General features: G+C 38.1%; 1 long non-coding RNA gene across 1 annotated transcript; it reads right to left on the minus strand.

Moving 5' to 3' along the window:
- Nucleotides 1-4,256: 4,256 nt before the first annotated feature.
- On the minus strand, nt 4,257-16,949 carry LOC115347405. Its single transcript, XR_003925481.1, has 3 exons — nt 16,848-16,949; nt 7,105-7,164; nt 4,257-4,315 (listed from the first exon to the last, which is right to left on the minus strand). It is a non-coding gene; the product is annotated as an uncharacterized LOC115347405 (long non-coding RNA).
- Nucleotides 16,950-19,441: the final 2,492 nt, after the last annotated feature.

The following is a 19,441-nucleotide window of genomic DNA, read 5'->3' on the forward strand; positions in this document are numbered from 1 at the left end:
TATTCCTTACAAAAAGACCTATGCCATCCATTTAAATTTATTATATGGAGGAGGCAGTATATTATCATTACTGTTGGAATATAAACTTTTCGATTCCTTGACTTTGTAAATGTTCTAGTGTAATGTAATACTTTTTGTAACATTGTGTTTTATTAAAGCCCACAAACACACACAACCCCAAAAAGCTTCTAAGTACAGAAGTGCTAGCTGCATATACTCTATGAAACATGTTCAGGACACCTAAGTCTGGAATAAAGTGGCTAAGTTATGATTTTGAGACCTTACTCTGCCCGTTATATAGTACAGCTTATCCCCAAGAATGCTGTGCCAGCCTGAGCCTGAAACCAGCAGCTCATCAACTGGCAATGCAAGGAACGTCGTATAATTAACCAAACGTAGTTTTTTACTTTGTTGGCACCCAGCAAAACAAGTGAGGCAGCCACTGCAACACTCACGAAGGTGCCACTAATACATCCAGAAGATAATTCAAGGTAATTGGATAGAACAGAAAGGGAAAAGGAGGTGTTCAACGAATTCACGTACACAGGGCTAATACGACGAGTTAGCTGTTGAAAGCTGATACCACACTGGATTTAAACCAGGGTGCTGTCCCCAGGTAAGCCGATGACTCCCATCCTACCCCCCCCCCCCCCCCCCCCCCATTTGTTATATGAATTGTCATAGCAAAACCTCCCAGGTGTATAAGCAAAGCACTAAAGCACTTCTATATGTACTGAGGGACTATCACTGTCATGACTCTGGCTGGTCAGATAAACCAATTTTACCTCTTAGTGGCATTCTCTAGTCTCATGGCCTCTCCTTGCTCTCAGCTATGATGGCTGAATTGGCTTCTGCCCCTAAATGCTGCTGAATCCCACAGCAATCGTGAATCAGAGCTCTTAGCCACGGTAGTTCATAGATCAATGTATTAACAGAGACTAAAATCAATGATGATTTGCATTAATATGCTAGATTTTGAATTGCAGCACCTTAGGACCAGACCCACTGCTCTTCAGCCAGTTCTGGGACTTGTAAGCACCGCTCAATGGATGTGATGGACGGCTGGAGGTGATAACCTCTTAAATTGTCCTAGCTTGGATCAGTAAAGCTTGTCAAACAGAATTCATTAAAAACTCCTTTTCACCTAACGCAAAAGAAGTACCTAGACCTCCCCTACTTCCTACTCTACTTTCTACCCTTCTGCTGCTAGGAGAGGATATCTTCTATTCATACTTTGTGTCTGCAAACTCTTCCTTTCCATCATCTCCATTTTCTCCATATTTTCCTCAGTTAAACTCAGAATAAACAGCTAATATTTTTCTCCTTGTTTGTTGTTCAAGCCTTGTCATTTTGTTTAGCTAATCATCTTATCAGTACCTCTTGCCTTCTGTACTAAGTCTCCTCTTGACTTTACATAATCTGAACAACATATAAAAATATACAGCGAAAAACCTAGAAGTTTTCAGCTCAACAACTTTTAATACAGAAAGTTATGGGAGTATTATCGATCATGACAATGCTTAAGAGTTAACTTTTGTTTCAGAAGCATATCCTGTAACTTGGAAAAGTAGACATGAGTTGATAAAAAAGAGCTAAAATATCTATTTTGCATGAGTGCCCATTAAATTCTTCCCCCTACACAAATACTGCAAAATACCATTCATTTTATACACAGAATATCTATTAACTTAATACAAGGCAACAGGACACATAAATAGCTAACTTCTCTGTCATACGGCTGCACAACAGAATGATCTAATGACAGTAGCCTTTCCTTTGTTTACTGAAAAACACGAGGGGCTTTGTTTGTTTGTTCCTATTTAAATACAGTTGTGCAGAACACAAAGTGTGTAAGGTAGGAAGCAGAGCCGAGTATGTCCAAGATTGTTCATGCATTCAGGGTTAACCGGGTTGGGGCTACAAAAGAATTTTCTCCCAGGTTAAGCTGCAGGAATTTAAAAATATTTTTGCTTTCTCTCATAGCTTGAAGGGTTAGTTGCTCACTTCACAGGTTCTCCTCACAGTTTTTTCTGACAAATTCCTTCTTGCTGCTCCATCAACCTAGGACATCAGTGATCCCCTTCATCTTTTTCATTGCCACGCCAGAGCTCTTGTAGGTTTTTTTGCACTAAAGACTTAAGTTTGCTATAGTTTCTGTGTCTGTACTGCAGCGGGAGTACGCAGGGAGAAGTAGCAAATTGCCAGCTCCTGCAGGCTTCAACTTAAAGTACAGGGAAGACAAATATGGACACAAACAGTCTTCCCATTCAGAACGGCCTTTGGTTTCTGTCCTGTACAAAGACTTCCCAACAGCAAAAAATGCATAAGCTGTCTGTTCGGGTACTTTAAGTTGTCACAGGTAGTCACATCATTTTCCAAATTATATTTTGGCCAAGACTGACTACGGTGCTGTGTAAATCATCAGAGACAGTCTACACATACAATTCATTCTGGAGAAAGTCAGTTGCATAAATGGAAAAACATCTGTGCAAACACAACGCAGCCAGGTTAATGAGAAGAAATCCAGATGTTTTACTCCTGTCTTACCTATCAATCATCTTCTGCTTGAGACAATTAAACTGCAGCTGTGTTCTTGTGCCTACCTTTCCATGCTGAAGTGCTTTGGTGGTCCATCTTGACAATTTTTACAGCACCTCATCCTACTTCAGTAAGTCACTCCCATAGTCTCTGCTGGCGGCTGGGCATTATCCCTTGTTTGTATGTCTGGTTTGCTTTTCACTGCAACAATCTACAACACTTCAGTAGTACCTTGAATTTCTTACTTGGGAAAGATGGAAGAGAACTCCTTCCTGCCTGCCTGTTGCACTGCTTCCAAAACACAGACACAGCTCAGACATTTTTAGTCTGCGGGGGAAAAAAAAAAAAGTGTACAAATTTTGTAAGACAAGGCACAGTAAAAAACATAATGACTATGGCACTGCCTGAGCTGGCCCAAAATGCCAGTGCTGTAGAGCTGCAATTGGGGTAAAGGAAGTTGAAGCAGGAGTGCAAGAAGGACGACCACACTTTTAAGACAGAAAACACATGTCTAACCAGACTCCAGCTCCCAAACCACAAAGAGCTGGACAGGATGCCAGAATACCACTTAATTTCATGTCAACATGGGCAACAGTCATAAAAATCTCAATACTGGGACTAATGATTCTTTTTGAAGAATGGACCTGGCATCAGAAACTCTTTCATTTGCTGGAAATCTGTTCAGGCAGTACATAAATCATTCAGACTCCTTTAACCCTCTTCCATCTCCAGTGACTGCTAGAGAGCAGGAAGTTTCCCAGCGCCACAAGGGCAGAGAATGCTAAATAACTGCTGCCTTGTTTTCGGGGTGGGAGTCAAACCATACACGTGCAGCTGCAGACCGGCTCTGCCTGTTTTCATAAGGGCTGGGTATGAACTACACTCTATTCTGACTTCAATTTCCGCATGCTGCTTGTTAGTCTCGTACCAGTTGCTCAGAATTGTAACCAGTGCTTTGAATAAAGGCTCCTTCTTCCCTCTACCATTTACCTGGTTAAAATGAAGTCCCCCACCATCACTACTGCATACGCACACTTTCCATGATCAACGTAGGAATCTTGCCACAGCGACTTTTCGTAGGTGCAAGTCAGGTCACTTTTGCTACCCTCCATGTTGCCTTCATTATCTGCCCTGCCACATCCCCTACTCTTTACAAACAGCACGCACGCACACACAAAAAGGACACAAAACGTTATACAGAATGTGGGTTTTAAGCACTTGGTAATAGGATTAAAAAAGAGAAGCATAACGAGGAGAAGGTAGGGAATTAATTAAAAAATCAGTGAACATTTATGGTGTGTACAATGACATTGTTAAAATGTCTTCAATTTTGTAAAGATAAAAATCTGTGAAATTCTTTTGTAAAACGATTCCTAGAAAATTGTTTGGTGGGGGTTTTATTTTGTTTTGTTTAGGACCAATACATATATTTAAAAAGCTTTTTTAATGTAAGCATAACTTTTCAAGGGTTTTTTTGATTTTTCCCTTTCTCCAGTAAGGCTTTTATCAACATCATTTCTCATTTAGACCAAGCTGTACAATAGTAATTTCCAAAGCATAAACAGGCAGCAAGCCACAAATGCAAATTACCAGGAAACCATCACCCTTTTTCCCTTAAAAGCCTGGAATATTCTGTGCAACACAACACGACACAATGATGTCTGAACACGTTGCTGGCAACATGAAGTGGAATTCTAGAGACAGAAAGTGTACTAGCCATAATATCACATGAAAGGACTAGTATTTTGCTGTTTCTTGAGTAGGCAGGTATTGTCTTCTAGACAAGTAGGAAAAAAACCAGTGTTATTTCAGTGAACATCATGAATATGTACCCTTACAAGACTCTGCTTGCCTTTCTCCTATAGGTATATGGGATTTGCTCCCATGGATTAGTGCAAGGCTGCCTGAAGAACATTAGATGTAATCACCAACCTGACCTCATCAGAAACTGTATTCCCTTTCTCCCTCAACCTGTGCCCTTCTAATGTCATTAATTAGATATCTGGCCTCATGCAGCCTCCTTAATGATAAATGTAATGCAGTGCAGCAGCAAAACAGCATAAAGACCACATCTATCAGCTCTGTGAGCAAATAGGATGAAAAGTGAAAAAAGGATTTTCTGTCTTCAGGGAAGACACTCTAGAAACAGCAATACAAAACCTGTGTCATGGAAACAAACAAAAAAGCACTCCAAAAACATGACAACAAATTCCCTTCAAGCCCTCACACCAATAAAAAAAAAAAAAAAAAGGGAAACAAAGGGGAAAAACCCCCTCTTATTTACTACCACTGACACTAAACAATGCAACAGGACTACAGCAGGTGGGGTTTTTTTAACGCCCTCCCCAGAATATGAATACACCCCAGAATACACGTTAACTCTGACCAGAGGGTAAAGCCAGGCTTCTGAGAATGCACCCGACTGAGAGAAGGCAAGTCTTTGCCAGGACGTCTCCAGCATAAAAAAGGAAAGTAAGTTCACAACAGCCCCAGAGAGGAGGTTTTTACAATGTGTGGACCCAATGCTGAAGGAAACGGGAGAGTTTCTGATACAAGGAAAGGCGGGCACGCACAAACACAAGCACATACACAGAGGATGGGAAGAAAGTCATGTCCTCGCCCCGACAAAGGAACGGATTTGGTGCAGGGAATGGTGTGAATGGAGCTTACAGCAGCTGAGAAACAGACAGGGAATCCTACACTGCAACAGCTTGCGGACATTACTTAGCCTGTGCCAAAGATGCTGCTTGCTTTATACATCCAGTTAGCGGTCTTTATGCTCTATCCAGGTGCTAGGGTATACTTAAACCCCATCCATGGTAGTGAGACTTCCAAAGCACAGCAATAGCCTGTTCTTTTTAGTTAATTCCTCAGTCCCAAATGTCAGCATGGAAATCGTGATGCTGCAACCTAGACAGACCCAGTAAGAGAAGGTGTCCTGCTGAATGCCCTCATAATGAATGATTCCTTGTCACCCTCATTCTTACATCTCATTGAGGTTTTTTTTTTGTTTGTTTTGTTTTATTTTATTTTATCTTATTTTATTTTAATTTAATTTTTTACCTTTCCCACTGATTCCACTTTATAAGCACAAAGTCCTAACAGCTCCTATGGAAGCATTGTATTTTCAAGTCAGCCATGTAGATCAATGTAATAAACGTGGAGCCTCAGATTCTATTATTCAGACATCAAAGTGCATTTGGTCTTGCACAGAGGATGCCAATGAATTAATGCCAGGGTACTAAAAGCTAAACGTACACACACTGAAAGACGTGTGCACGAACAGAAAACAGACATGAGCAGATCTTGTTTAGATCAGTGTGTCTTCCTACAACTGCAAACATTCTCATGGGCCATCAGGTCTTAGTCAGTCTAACATTAAAATATTTGAGGATAAATAAGATTTCATTTAAAAACGTCTTGCTCTCTCTTGTCAGCAGAGGCACACTGTGCTCTGTTCCACGTAAATCTGAATCTGTTTTAGAATGTCGGTGATCTAAATAACGTTTCTGTGGTAAGAAGAAACTGTTCTTTTGTCATTCATTAAATACTGAGGTTCAGTCAATTTTCCATTTCTAAAGGCACTTCTACTGAGAAAAATGACAGTGTTCACAAGTTGAACACATATGTAACTCTTCAAAGTTTTAGCACATGTACATAATTTTAAATTCTCTCATTACATCTACTAATTTCAACAGGAATGTTCCTAACATATTAACTTAACCATGAGGGTCATTGTAGCACAAGGCCCCTGAACAATAGTCTATACTAGCAATGCTGTGCATTGCAATAATCAAATTTTCAGATGTAAATGCCCCACAGAAAAAGCAATAATCTCTCCATTAAGTCACAGCAAAAAAAGTAAGTCTGACTCATTTTAGCCCTATTTTTAAAGCACTCTTTCAAGCATCTCCCTCAGGCAATGAAAGAATTTGCAAAGCGTTTTGGTGAAACATTTAAAAAAATCTCACCTTTAATGTTTTGAAATCTTGCTCATTTAATTTTTTTCAACTTCACAGCATTTTTAACACACAGAAGGAAGCAGATCAAATTCAAATACTTGCTGCTTTCTCTCTACCTTGATATATGCTATATATGATACACCAAATAGGACATGATAATGGCTTCAAGGTAAAGAACAGGAGAACAGTGCCAGCTGTGCAGCTGCCTCAAAATACAGAGTATTATGTGAAGTAAAGAATGACATTTGCTACTGTTCTACCATAAATGTTATAGTTGCAATTCAGTACTATACTGACACAAGGCATTGCATGGTTTTATGTTTCTAATATGAAATTATAACTTTTCCAGGTAATTGCAGTACAGTCATATTTCTCTTAGGTTCACAGATAAGGCATTTATGTACATTAAAAAAGAGTTATTTCACCTATTATGGCAAACTGATGAACGAAATCATCACGCTAATTTCAACATTGGAAAAGTTTAAATAAAGGCTATTAATCCTTTACATCAAGTCTAGAGTCATCTATAAATGCCTATTCATATTTTAAGGGTACATCTTTTATAGGTGGAGACAAGATTTTTCTATCTCATTTTGGAACTTACAGAACATAATTATTCTCAGCCTTGGGTCACCCTTAGTTTGCTGCTGATGAATCTGTAAAACTGAAATATGATTTTGAGGATTAGCATATAGTAACAGAGAGACTGCAGTATTTAATTAAGAAAAACAAATTTTCAAAATATTTTCATGTAAGATGAAGGGCCCTTTTTGCTGAGATTTCCTTTTTTCTACAATACCCAATAAAAATTGAAGAAATAATGTTAGTCCCGTGAAAAGCATAAATCCAGCACAAGTAATCCTTTTGGAATTTTACTATAAGAGTCAGTCCTCAAAAAACCAAACATGTTTAAAAAAATTTAGGCACATTCTGGAAAGTACACTGTAGTGCATACAGCTATCAAATTGCAATGGCTTCAGGGCTGCTTCAATACATTTAAAGTCAACAGATGCATTGTTCTTTCTCATGAAGACTGATTTTTTCCTATCCTGTTGATTTTTATTAACATAAATACAAATATTAATCATACAGCAATAACATAATGACTTTTTGTTTTGGAGCCCTAATTGTTGCTAAAGTATCTCTAATCCTTTTACAAAATCCAAATATAAACAAGTTTTAACTCACATATCAGAGTTTTTCTCAGATGCTGAAGACACTATAAAGGAATTAAGACAATGAGAAATTATCATGTCAAAAAAGTATTTCTGTAGGCAATTCAAGGAAGCCAGAACTTGATTATCAGATACAGCAAGGTGAAAACCAAAAAGAAGTATACACATTTTTGAGTATCTGTAGGGTCATGCTATTAGACCGTATATGAAACAAAAGTTTGTGGTCACATAAAGGAGAGTGTCTAAATTTTAAGTTTCCTTTACCTTGAATATAATTTTCACAACAGCAGGATGAAATATTGCCAATTATATAAAGGAAATTATCTTGAATCTCCAATTCTCTGTGCAAGATATACTAGCCCTTTCAAAATGTCTTTTTTGCTTGTTTGTTTGTTACTTTCCGTTAGGCAGAGATGGAAGAAATCCAACAAATACAATGGTACAGAAACCCCAGAAATTGCTTCTTTCTGCTATTGAGCAAGGAGTTTTATTTGATCATGGAAACTAGCTTCTCTTTCTTCTGGTTTTACCTCATTTTTTCTGATGCTTATCAATCTAGATCACCTTGCTTTTATTCTTTTGAAAAACATCATGCATTTGCAATGACCAAAATTTTCCACCCAAGTTAAAACATATGTATGCTTTTTCTCCTCTCCTTTTCCTGCTTATAATGTGTACAACTGAAAGCAGTTGAGCTAAGACAAATCTTTTACTTAATCAAAACCTCACAGCCTCTGGTATTCTTTCATTATCGGGATTCATCGGCTCTAATCATCTTTAGTTCTCAAACCCAGAGGGTACAGGATAACAAGAGTTAAGTGAGTTGCTTAGGGAAAAATCCTTCTAGGAGTGAGTCTAGTTGTCAATATTGAAAAGATAATCTAATAATCTATTATCCCACAGAGATTCATATTTTAATTTAACTTGGCTAATTAGACCTACAACTCTAAGGATCTGCAAATACCCTTTAATGCTACTGATGGTAGAAATCTGACTGAAGGTAAAGCTGTGACATTAGTTTGTTGGAGATTTATATCATCTCTTTGTCTTCTAAATATTTAATGCCAAAAATCAAGTCCTTTGAGCGAGCGCCATCTTCTAGCTCTCCCAAAAGAAGGTCAAAACAGGCCTCTCATTAGGTCCCTTAAAAAAAGAGTCTGATACAACTGTAAAGATAAAGCTTAATTTACAAATTTGTCAAAGACCAGGAAGCTGACATAAGAAATTCATGAATAGAATATTAAAAACAATTAAAAGCTGGTAGTATTTTGATAGTGGCCCTTCAAGTGCCTCTTAAATATACATTCCAGGCAAAGAGGAATGACATTTTCCACTCACGAGCTTTTGATAACAGGAGTTTTGAACTCACTTAGCCATCTTTCTTTCAAACCTGTTAAATAAACAACTTATTCTATTAATTTCTCTCATTTCAACTTTCAAATAGAATAGAATAGAACAGATTAGAATTGAATATTTCAGTTGGAAGGGACCCACAACGATCACTTAGTCCAACTGCCTGACCACTTCAGGGCTGACCAAGTTAAAGCATGTTATTAAGGGCATCGTCCAAATGCCTCTTAAACACTGACAGGCTTGGGGCATCGACCACCTCTCTAGGAAGCCTGTTCCAGTGTTTGACCACCCTCTCGGTAAAGAAATGCTTCCTCATGTCCTGTCTGAACCTCCCCTGGTGCAGCTTTGAACCATTCCCATGCATCTTATCATTGGATGCCAGGGAGAAGAGATCAGTGCCTCCCTCTCCGCTCCCCCTCCTCAGGAAGCTGTAGAGAGCAAGGACGTCACCCCTCAGCCTCCTTCTCTCCAAACTAGACAAGCCCAAAGTCCTTAGCCGCTCCTCATAGGACATTCCTTCCAGCCCTTTCACCAGCAATGACTTTTGAGGACCCCTTACTACTGACTGGTGGCCCCAAGGCGTCTGTCAGGAGACCAACACTAAGAGGTGTGAGAGCAAAACACAGGCCAAGAGTGTCTGCTTTGACAAACTACTTATAGCTCACAAGAAAAAAAGAAAAAAGAGGGAAAAAAAAGGTCTGTTCCTTCCTCCTTGGCTTCCCTCACTTGCAGCCGCCAGACGCTCACTACAATCAGTCACTAAACCGAATGGCTGACTGCAATGCTCTCTGCAACCCATAACACCACTGTGATTTTACCCATGTTTACTCCCTTGGATGCAAACTTGCCCAAAGCTAGCCTGGTGAATCAAAGAGACAGTTTCAGAATAACTGCCTGCTTTCTTACGTTGTTTTAAATTTTAATAACCTAGGACTAGTTGCCAGAACGGATCCGTGCAGTTAAGTGTGGGGTTTGCAGTATGTGTGGGCGGTAGTTGAAGGAACAGGGAAATGACAAAACTTCACAACTGACCTTTTGCTAATGTTTCTTTCAGAAGCAACAGAAAACAATCTTCTATAAATGGCAGACAGGATTATGCCAAGTGTGAATGCTACAGTTACTCAGCAATAGAGGAAACGGAGATGTCAATCCCGTTTTCAGGTCAGAATCTCAAGTTCTGCTGGAAAAAAAAGTGGTGGTCAATATTTCCCATAAAAAATAATTGCAACATTATGTGTTATGTAAAACTCCACACTTTAGGAATATAAATATATCCACATATACATGCTAACTTATTACCAAATGTTTTTTTTTGGTAAATACATGGCATACTGAAATTTCATTCTCTGTCACTTAGAAAGATTAATATGATTACTAATCTTCTAATTCATTACCATGAGTCACATATGTTTAACTACATGCAGATACAAAATCCCCTTGATTATGTCTTCTTCTATATGACTCCTCTGAAATTGTTGTTGTTTGCTTTCGGTAACCAGTGTCAGTAAGAGGAAAAATTCACAGGATTCATACTGAATTTGAATAGTGAACTCATCAGGTGCATCTTCTATTCAATGCCGACGAATGATAGTGCACATGGGCCCTTTTTACAGAAATGTTATTTATGTCCCAAGTTAGGTAAGTAAGTTAGGCATGAAATCCAGAACGTTTAAATGTTTTCTGACTACACTTGCTCAGCAAAAGCCAGAGACCAGAAATCTGCTCATTCCCTCATCTTGCACAGCTGGTGTATGTATTATCCAGTTCTTAAATCACTTAAAAACATACTAAAGGAAGACTCCCAGGGCCACGATATCTTTTAAGGTCATATGGAGGTTTTTTAAAGTCTCAAAGCTAAACCTAAGCTTAGGCAGCCATCTCAGTAGCTATACATAACATGGTTAAGAATTAAACAAGTGGTTACATGCTATGATGAACTAGTGTTCAGGAACACTTGGTTCAAAATTAATAAAAATGATTTGTCAGATTAATTGACAGATAAGACACGTCATGGAAATAATGATCAGTGTCCATTGCAGGTTGCAAGAAAGACCTGGTGCATCATATGGACTAGACTGCCTATAAATAAATGTAACTTTCTTCTTTGAGGTCATCTGTTTTACCCTCAGCCCTTTACTGACAATCATCTTTAGGTAGGCAGCAGTGCTAAGGTAACTTAAGATTAAATACAGGAGGTAGATGTGCAACCAAGGCAGGCTGATAAATCCAAATAGGCTGCTGCTGCACCATGGAGACTACCAGCTTTGGGCTGAAAGTCCAGTTCAAAATCTGTGGGTTTTATAAGCTTGGACATGATGCTGTATTCTCAACACTACACTGATTTCAGGCACAAGCTGGCCCAAACAGAGCCCTTTTGAATGCATTTCTGGCCAATGTTTCCAGTTCAAAGACTGACTTCTTCTCTTCTAGGTCAGTAGGACCTGCAAAGCTCACCTCCTCCCCAGCCTTCTTGCCTTCCCAGAGGTAGATACAACTTAATGCCTCATGCAAAACAAGGCTGACGAGTCATCCTGCTGACTTCCTGCTGTAATAAATAAAAATCCTACATCTGAGGATGTCATACTCTATTTGAAATTTTTTTAAGTCAGCAGGTTGGAAGGAATGAAATACATTTTTCAGATTCAGCAAAGGAAAACAGAAGTGAATACTGGTAAAAATAAAATAGAATATGATGAGTATGAACAAATGGTCTCAAGCGATCATTAATATGCTGTCTGGAAACCTTAAGAAAATGAGTTGTCTAATGTCTAGTGATTGAAGCAGAAAAATATTCGTCTAAAAGCAATGTAAAGTTTTTAGGTGTAATGAAAATGTGAAAAAATCATCAGTTTTCAATTAAGAAGTCTCTTATTATGATTCATTATGACTGCATTTCGGGTCTTTTTGAATTGCTTTTGAATTCCTAATTTTACCAGGTTTCCCTTTAACATAGAGTTACTCTAAAAGTCTATTTGCTCTCTTTATTTCTCAGTGTAGGTGTGAGTGACTGCATTTTGACTTGCGCGCATAACTTATTTATTATAAACCTGATTAAATATTTAATGCTATGGATAGGTTATGGAAGTGGTTATGAATTGCTGACAGTGGTGGGTGTTAACAGTCACTTGTCATTTAGGACAGATGTAAAGAACCATTAAGCTCCTTTACGCAATTAGGCAGCTGAAGCAATAACTACTGGACAACTCTGACACAAGATACTGTCCTTCTTCCTGTCCCCCAACACCATAATTTTGGGAGCTAGCTATGCCCAAAGATGTGGACAAGTTCAGCTACTGTTTGGGGAGAATTAGTAAATTATTTTAGAGAACAAAGCAGAAATATGAAACATAGTAAGCAAGCACAAAACTGTCTCAACAGGTATAGCAGCATGTCTCCAAAAAAGCATTAAAGGAAAGTTCTCACTTCTTGGCTGAGTGATGGTCATAGGAGGCCATAAACAAGGAATATTCTCTTTTCTGAATATTCTCTAAGTCAGGAATATAGGATCTGGGAAGAAATTGTAAGAATTTCATCAGTGATACCTGATCCTAAATTTTTTTGCTGTTAACACCAATACAAAAAGACCAAACTTTGGAAAACACTTCAAGTAGTAAAAATAACTGAGTTGCACTATTTCTCTATTTCATTAGCCACTGTCCTCTTTGGGGAAGAGTCACCTTATTTTCCACTGACAAAACTGTTGAACAATTGGTTCTATAAAATGCTACATACAGTTAAAAAATTAGGCGTGCTGTTGTTACTTACCATGTGTCTGAAAGGCATAATGGCTCACAGACAGGGAGTGAACCAGATGGTATGACAAAGGAAATTGGGAGTCATTAAATTGCAAAGAGGGAAAAAGATGTTGTGGAAGAAAATTAAAGAGCTAAAAGGCGCATATGCCACGTAGAGCAAAAAAAAAAAAAAGAACTGGGGAAAATACCTTTGTATCTCCCTGTGAACTATTAAAGGCAGAAAGAGTGAAAAATGTTTTGAGATTTCTTTTTTATTTTGTTTTGGGGATTTTTTTGCTTTCTCTTCTGAAGGACAGTTTTGCTAAGAGTTTTATGAGAGTCAGTATAAGTTCAGATAAAAGTGTCTTAAAAACTCTTCCTGTGAGCCATTTTCTTGTTTCATTATTTTATTCTCAAAGAAGGAGTTGCTTATTTTCTCTTCCTTTGAAGAGGAAAAAGACTATCAACTATCAGATTTAAAAAATAAAAAGAAAGTCTTTGAACTAAAATTAACTATGGTATTTCAAGCTATTATTATTAAGTTGCAATCTTCTCTACCATCAAAGAAATGAGTCAGTATAAACCCAGTATCACTTATTAGTTCTTAAGATTAGCTGTAAATGTAAAGCTGGCATAAATCTGTATAGGTTACCAGCTGCTGTAAAGCTGTGTTGATACATGCTTGTCCTCCTCTCACCACCAACTGTTAAAATCTAGAAGTTATTTACTAAGCTGCGTGGGTACACTGTATGGATAGCAACTTCTATTCCAAGACTTCTGCTCTGGGACACTCAGACGCTTGACACACAAATCAAGGCTACTGGCACCACTCACCCAGGGAACAAGGCACTCATCAAAACCAGTCCACACGTCAGGTCCTGGATGGCAATTTGGCCCCTGCACATAGCAGCTCTACCTCCTCCACTCTTCCCGGGGAGGGCTACAGCTCAGTATAACTTAATTTGCCTATTGCTCCTTTGTTTTTCTAGCTCCTACCGGACTACCTAGTAACTTAGAGCTGAGCAGATGTGATCAAGGTCTCAGTTATCTGAGAGGTTGTTTTGGGTAGGTTTCACCCTACACAACATCACTGTCCAAAGAGCAGCGAAGCTGGTGAAGGGTCTAGAGCACAAGTCTTACGAGGAGCGGCTGAGGGAACTGGGGTTGTTTAGTCTGGAGAAAAGGAGGCTGAGGGGAGACCTTATCACTCTCTACAAATACCTGAAAGGAGGTTGCAGTGAGGTGGGTGCTGGTCTCTTCTATCAAGTAACTAGTGATAGGATAAGAGGAAATCACCTCAAGTTGCACCAGGGGAGGTTTAGTTTAGATATTAGGTAAAATTTCTTCACCGAAAGGGTTGTCAAGCATTGGAACCAGCTGCCCAGGGAAGTGGCTGAGTCACCATCCCTGGAGGTATTTAAAAGACGTGTAGATGTGGTGCTTAGGGACAGGTGGACTTGGCACTACTAGGTTTATGGTTGGACTCAATGATCTTAAAAGTTTTTTCCAACCTAAATGAATCCATGACTCTAAGTAATTGACAGACTCAACAGGTAACACATCAGGCTTGCTTCTATCTGCATAATATACTTTTACTCAGGTAATTAGGTCCAAACGTGGACAGTCCTAGAATTTAGGATTGTACTTCAAGTCAAGCTTTAGGAAAGACACTTCAGAAATAAAATTTCCAAACAACTAGCAACAGATATCAAACAGCAAAAACCTCCTCCTTTATGTGGTGGGATGGAGGTTTTGTATGAGGGATTCTAGAAATTCCATTTTCAAAACAGGGCCTTATTCTGCAAGTAACAAATTAGGACCTTAGAAATGAAAAAAATCCCCAAATATTCCTTCTGAAAGGAATGCAAGCACCGAATTTAAGAAAAAAAATATTCCATGGCTTTTTTGTTACTACTTGTAATATTCTGAAGCGTAAAAAATGTTTCGCACAAACATTTCAGTTTCAGTGATGTTTTAACACATCCCTTATCTTTCCCGCATGTATCACATTGATTTGTCTCAGTCCTGATCTCCCCCTAATTTCATAAGACGCTTTTTCATTCCAGAGGCTTGTGTACGGAACAAATTGTCTGGGATTTCCGAGTTCCCACCTGCTTTTCCTGCCAGATGGGCAACTAAGCTCTATGAAGCTCCTGAACTTCTGGACTCTCTCTTGGAGCACCAAGTAGGATGGCCAGCATGGTATCAGGAAATTTGAGTGTCCTGACCATTTGTGGATTAATTTTGACACAACTCTTTCTGTTTCAGGCTCCCATTGCTGAGCGTTAGCAGTGAATGACATCAACACTTGACAATTTGGTCATAACTGTAAAGCAAATGGTAGGTGTCAGGCTTGTTTTAACTGAAGTCTCTGAAATAAATTCTTAGAGATGATACATATGACAACCCCATTTTTCTAAGAAGACATAGTTTAGAAATTTTTCAAGCCATCCTAACAAAGTGGAATTTCTTCCACAAATTTTAAGCAGGCTATAGCATAAAAACCTCATGCTTAATTCACTTTTCCATATAAATAATACTAAATTACATTAGCTTTGCCTTGACTTGTCTATTACTCTGCAGATAGGACTCCATTAGAAAGCCCCTTCTTGAAGGAAAAGAAATCAAGCTTAAAGGTAATAATTCTAATAAATTTAGGGTTCTCATAAAATTATCTTCCCAAATAATGGCAACAATACCTTATGTTACCTTTGCTCAGGTAGATCACTGAAAAACTCTATCGATACAGGGGGATTTAGTAAATTAATTTTATATGTAGAGTTTGAACAACATGATTACAATTCCTGAACTTTGATTGAGAAGAAATGGTTTCAAACTACATGGGAACCTAGAGCAAAGTATTGAGAGGGTGTAGTTTCTGCATCAGGCAGGAAGATGCCACATTCTGGAGGGTGAAAGTTACACATGCAATTAATAATCTTCAATGGCCAAATCTGTAATTTAACATCATAGATGCAGAACTTGTAGGCTACCATAGTATCACACTGAGATGTTTATGCTATTAATAGGAATACCAGTTCACAGAAGCTGATAGATACCTGCCCCATCTGAAACACCATCTTATTGACAAGGATGGAAAAGGTTATGCAAATGATTAAATACGTAAATAAATAGATTTAATAAACAACACAGCTAAAGCTAAGAAAGCAGTGTTAAATGAATATCCAGAAATGCTGAGCAATGAATTCAAGGTTGGAATACATTACCTGTAAGAAGTAAAAAAGGATCTGGAATTTGCATGTGTTCACCCACAACTCTGAAATTACTGACAAAAGTGTATCTTGGGCATTGGGAGGACACATTTTCATTGTTAATTTTACCACAGACTGACAAAGCCCAAGGCCTACTGCCAAATCTGCCATCCCTCCATGCCATACAGCTCTGCGTCCCAATCACATTTCCCAACTTCAGGCACACTTAGAAAGCGCAAATTCACTTTTATAATGTGTCCAGAAAGACTGACAGGAGAAGGGCTGTAGCTGTATGAGCTTTTGCGTTGCCCCTGCGAAGAGGGACTCAATCCACTGCTATCATATACGTGCTTATCCTCAAGTCATCTGCTTGGATGCCAGACACAAGCACACGAAATTGGGTAATTAACCTGAAGCGAACAGTCGCCAAAGTGATCCAGTATCCTTCAGAGCCCCATGAAAGCCCATATGGCGTGGATAAAACTTGACTGAGCTAATTCTTTAAACACTGATCAAACACATTAAAAACTGCAGCCTCTTTTACTTTGTGTGCTACCTCTTCCAACTTAGCAATGAATTTGTTCCTGGGTCGGTCCATAATTCGTAACAAGGTAACTTAATATGGAGATGAATATCTAAAATATTTAGAGATGCTTACATTATGAAAAAAGCAAACAAATAACCATCCTTTCTGTGGTTTTAGAAGTTTTCAATCATTTAAGGTTCTAACTACCTCTCAGTGATACATTTTTACATAGAGTGACGTTATTGCTCACCCACAGGGCACTCTATGGCCCTGTATGATAACAGTAAAAAGACTGCATGATCACAATTCTATACAAGAATGATTCTTCATAGATGTGACATTATCACCTGATGGTCAGAAGATCCACATTGGAACTGCTTGTACGTGCAGTCAGTCCCCTCTTCAACACAGTCTCTTCTCATATTTTATCTGATCCAATACTTTGCATAGTCTGAAAAGTATCAAATACCAGAAGAAAGATTCTTGAGATGAACTCATACAAGTTAAAACAACATTCAGAGAAAAAGAATCATCAAATAATAATAATTTAGTGGGAAACTACAGTCTGTTCTATAAGAAGAGAAAGCAGCTAAATACACTGAATAAATCATTCTGTGAAAATTATTCACTCAAGTCTAGCACAAATAGTAAATTTTACAAGTCCGCAAAATTGAGAGTATCTTGTGCTTCTTTCACAGCGACTCCTTGCATATGTAAAACTTGCTTATCTGTCAAATTCTTTCTGCAAAAATGACAGTCTAAAGGGCTTGTCATGTACAGCATCTGCTTTCAGATAATCCAACTGCACCATTCCAATCTTCCTTCCCAACAATCTAAATGAGGGGGGAATCAAGCACATAGTCATCACTGTGCTTATGACAGTGCTTTGCTGTGTCAGGAAAGTGTCTGCAGATATACTCTTTAATTATGAATTGATATGCCATAAGGAAAGTCACACCAATTGGCATTAGCTAACACACAGAGCTGCAAATTATACTTATAGCTAGGCTGTGTTATAATAGCAAGTGCTTGTGCACCATCCCGAAGTCTGTTTTGCTGTCATCAGCAAAATAAATATAATTATTTTGGTAAAGCCAGGTAAGTAATTTTGTCTAACCAGAGCAAGCAAAGGGAGGTAGAGAATGGAAAGCACTGACACATTTTCTCCTAATATTTTAACAAACAGCTGTATTCAATCAAATGGAACACATTAAGATTATCTCAAAAAAGCAGACAATAGCTTTCCTTAGATTGCTTGCCTCTGCCTAGAAGCGGTGTGAAAGTTATAAAAGTAATTTGTATCAACTCATTACTATGTCACCTCATTTCAAGCTCATGTTAGATAAGTAGCAATAAGCTCTGGGTTAGAGGATTCCACATTATAACCATTAGTACAAACTCTAACGGCACCCAGCTGTTGATGATTACCCTAGACAGTTATTGAGATTTAGAAGGGGCAGCTTTCTACTGATTTAGGACAGATTCTGTAGACAATTTTATCATTTATTCTAGAACCGAGGTAAAAAGCTAATTTCATGAAGAGCACTCGTGAATTATTTCCTTCCTATAGGTACCATAATGCTCCCAGTAGAATGCTCTTCTTGCTCTTTAATTCAAGGTAATGATGTTGCCGCATCTTCTGTTGGCACTTAAAACGCAGTTTAATGCCACATCGTCAGTCAAAACTTCTGTGTGATTTCCAAAGGCATTAAATTATCTGAAAAACTGAGCTGAGAAATGAACAGCTTTGATGTATTAGAACTTTTCTGGGCTTTTTAAGGGACTTTTTCACCCCCCTCAAGATTGTAGAATGAAGATGACTTTCTTACCATGTGAGAAAATCTGTTTGCATGAATGTCTATTCTGAGTTTCATAGGAGGTATGGGTATGAAACCATTTTATTGTGCTCCTCTATAGTGACTTACATACAATAATTCTTACAGGTGTCTCTGACATCTACTTTTCACTTATTTGTAATCAGTGACTGACAAAATGGTGTATTTATTAATTTATATACACCCTTCTGCAATAAAGTATCTGGTATAAAAAACATAACCTACTGTATATTCAATGCTTTGTTTTTTTTTTCCCTGTAGATCAAATCTGATAGTCCTAAATCAGCTTTTTTTCGTTTCTTCTTACAATGGATGGGGATTGGTAATAATATTTCTTGGATCTGCAGGGGCAGATCAAACTGAATACTCACTTTTATTTCATCATAGCCCACCTTAAAATAATGATTAAAGCACCTGTAGAGATTAATACAGGTGTTCAAAGCTTTTTATAAGTGTTAAATAATAACTAGGTTTTTATCAATCACTTTGTTTTCATATTTAGTCACATATATAGTAGGGAAAAAACCTCAGAAGTATTAAGAGGTTTGTTTGTTTTCTGTTTAAATGGAAGACCTTATGCGATATAGAGCTAAACTGATATATTTTTTAACGGAAGGAGAATTCAAGTTTTCTAGTACTTCCAAAATTTCAACAGCCAGTTCATCTATTTACTAGTGTATATACTTATAGTGTATATACTTCAGCTAACACTTGATTATATATCTTTTTCTTATACTGTATTACACAAAGCTCTAATAACAGCATCAAATGTAACTTCATGCTTTGAGCAGATAATAAAGTGATAGAATAGGTACTAATCGTTATGGTTTCATGTTTATGTCACTAATAAAGATGTAATTTATGCCAAAATTTAAAGGATTCTTGATGCTGAACATAGATTTAATATAGTGCCTTTGCCTTTGGGTCAAAATCCAAAGAAAGAGCAATACAGAATTACAGTGCCCAAGCAGAAACATTGGGAAGCACCATGAGATAATATATCTGCTCTGGGGAGAAGGCAGAGTCACTTGTAATGTTCATTAAAGAGTTCCCAGGTCAGCAGGCTGATCATAAGAAAGATTGTCGGGGTTTAAGCCCAGCCAGCA

This window comes from Aquila chrysaetos, chromosome 1 (assembly GCF_900496995.4).
Source record: "Aquila chrysaetos chrysaetos chromosome 1, bAquChr1.4, whole genome shotgun sequence".
Classification (NCBI taxonomy): Eukaryota; Metazoa; Chordata; class Aves; order Accipitriformes; family Accipitridae; genus Aquila; species Aquila chrysaetos.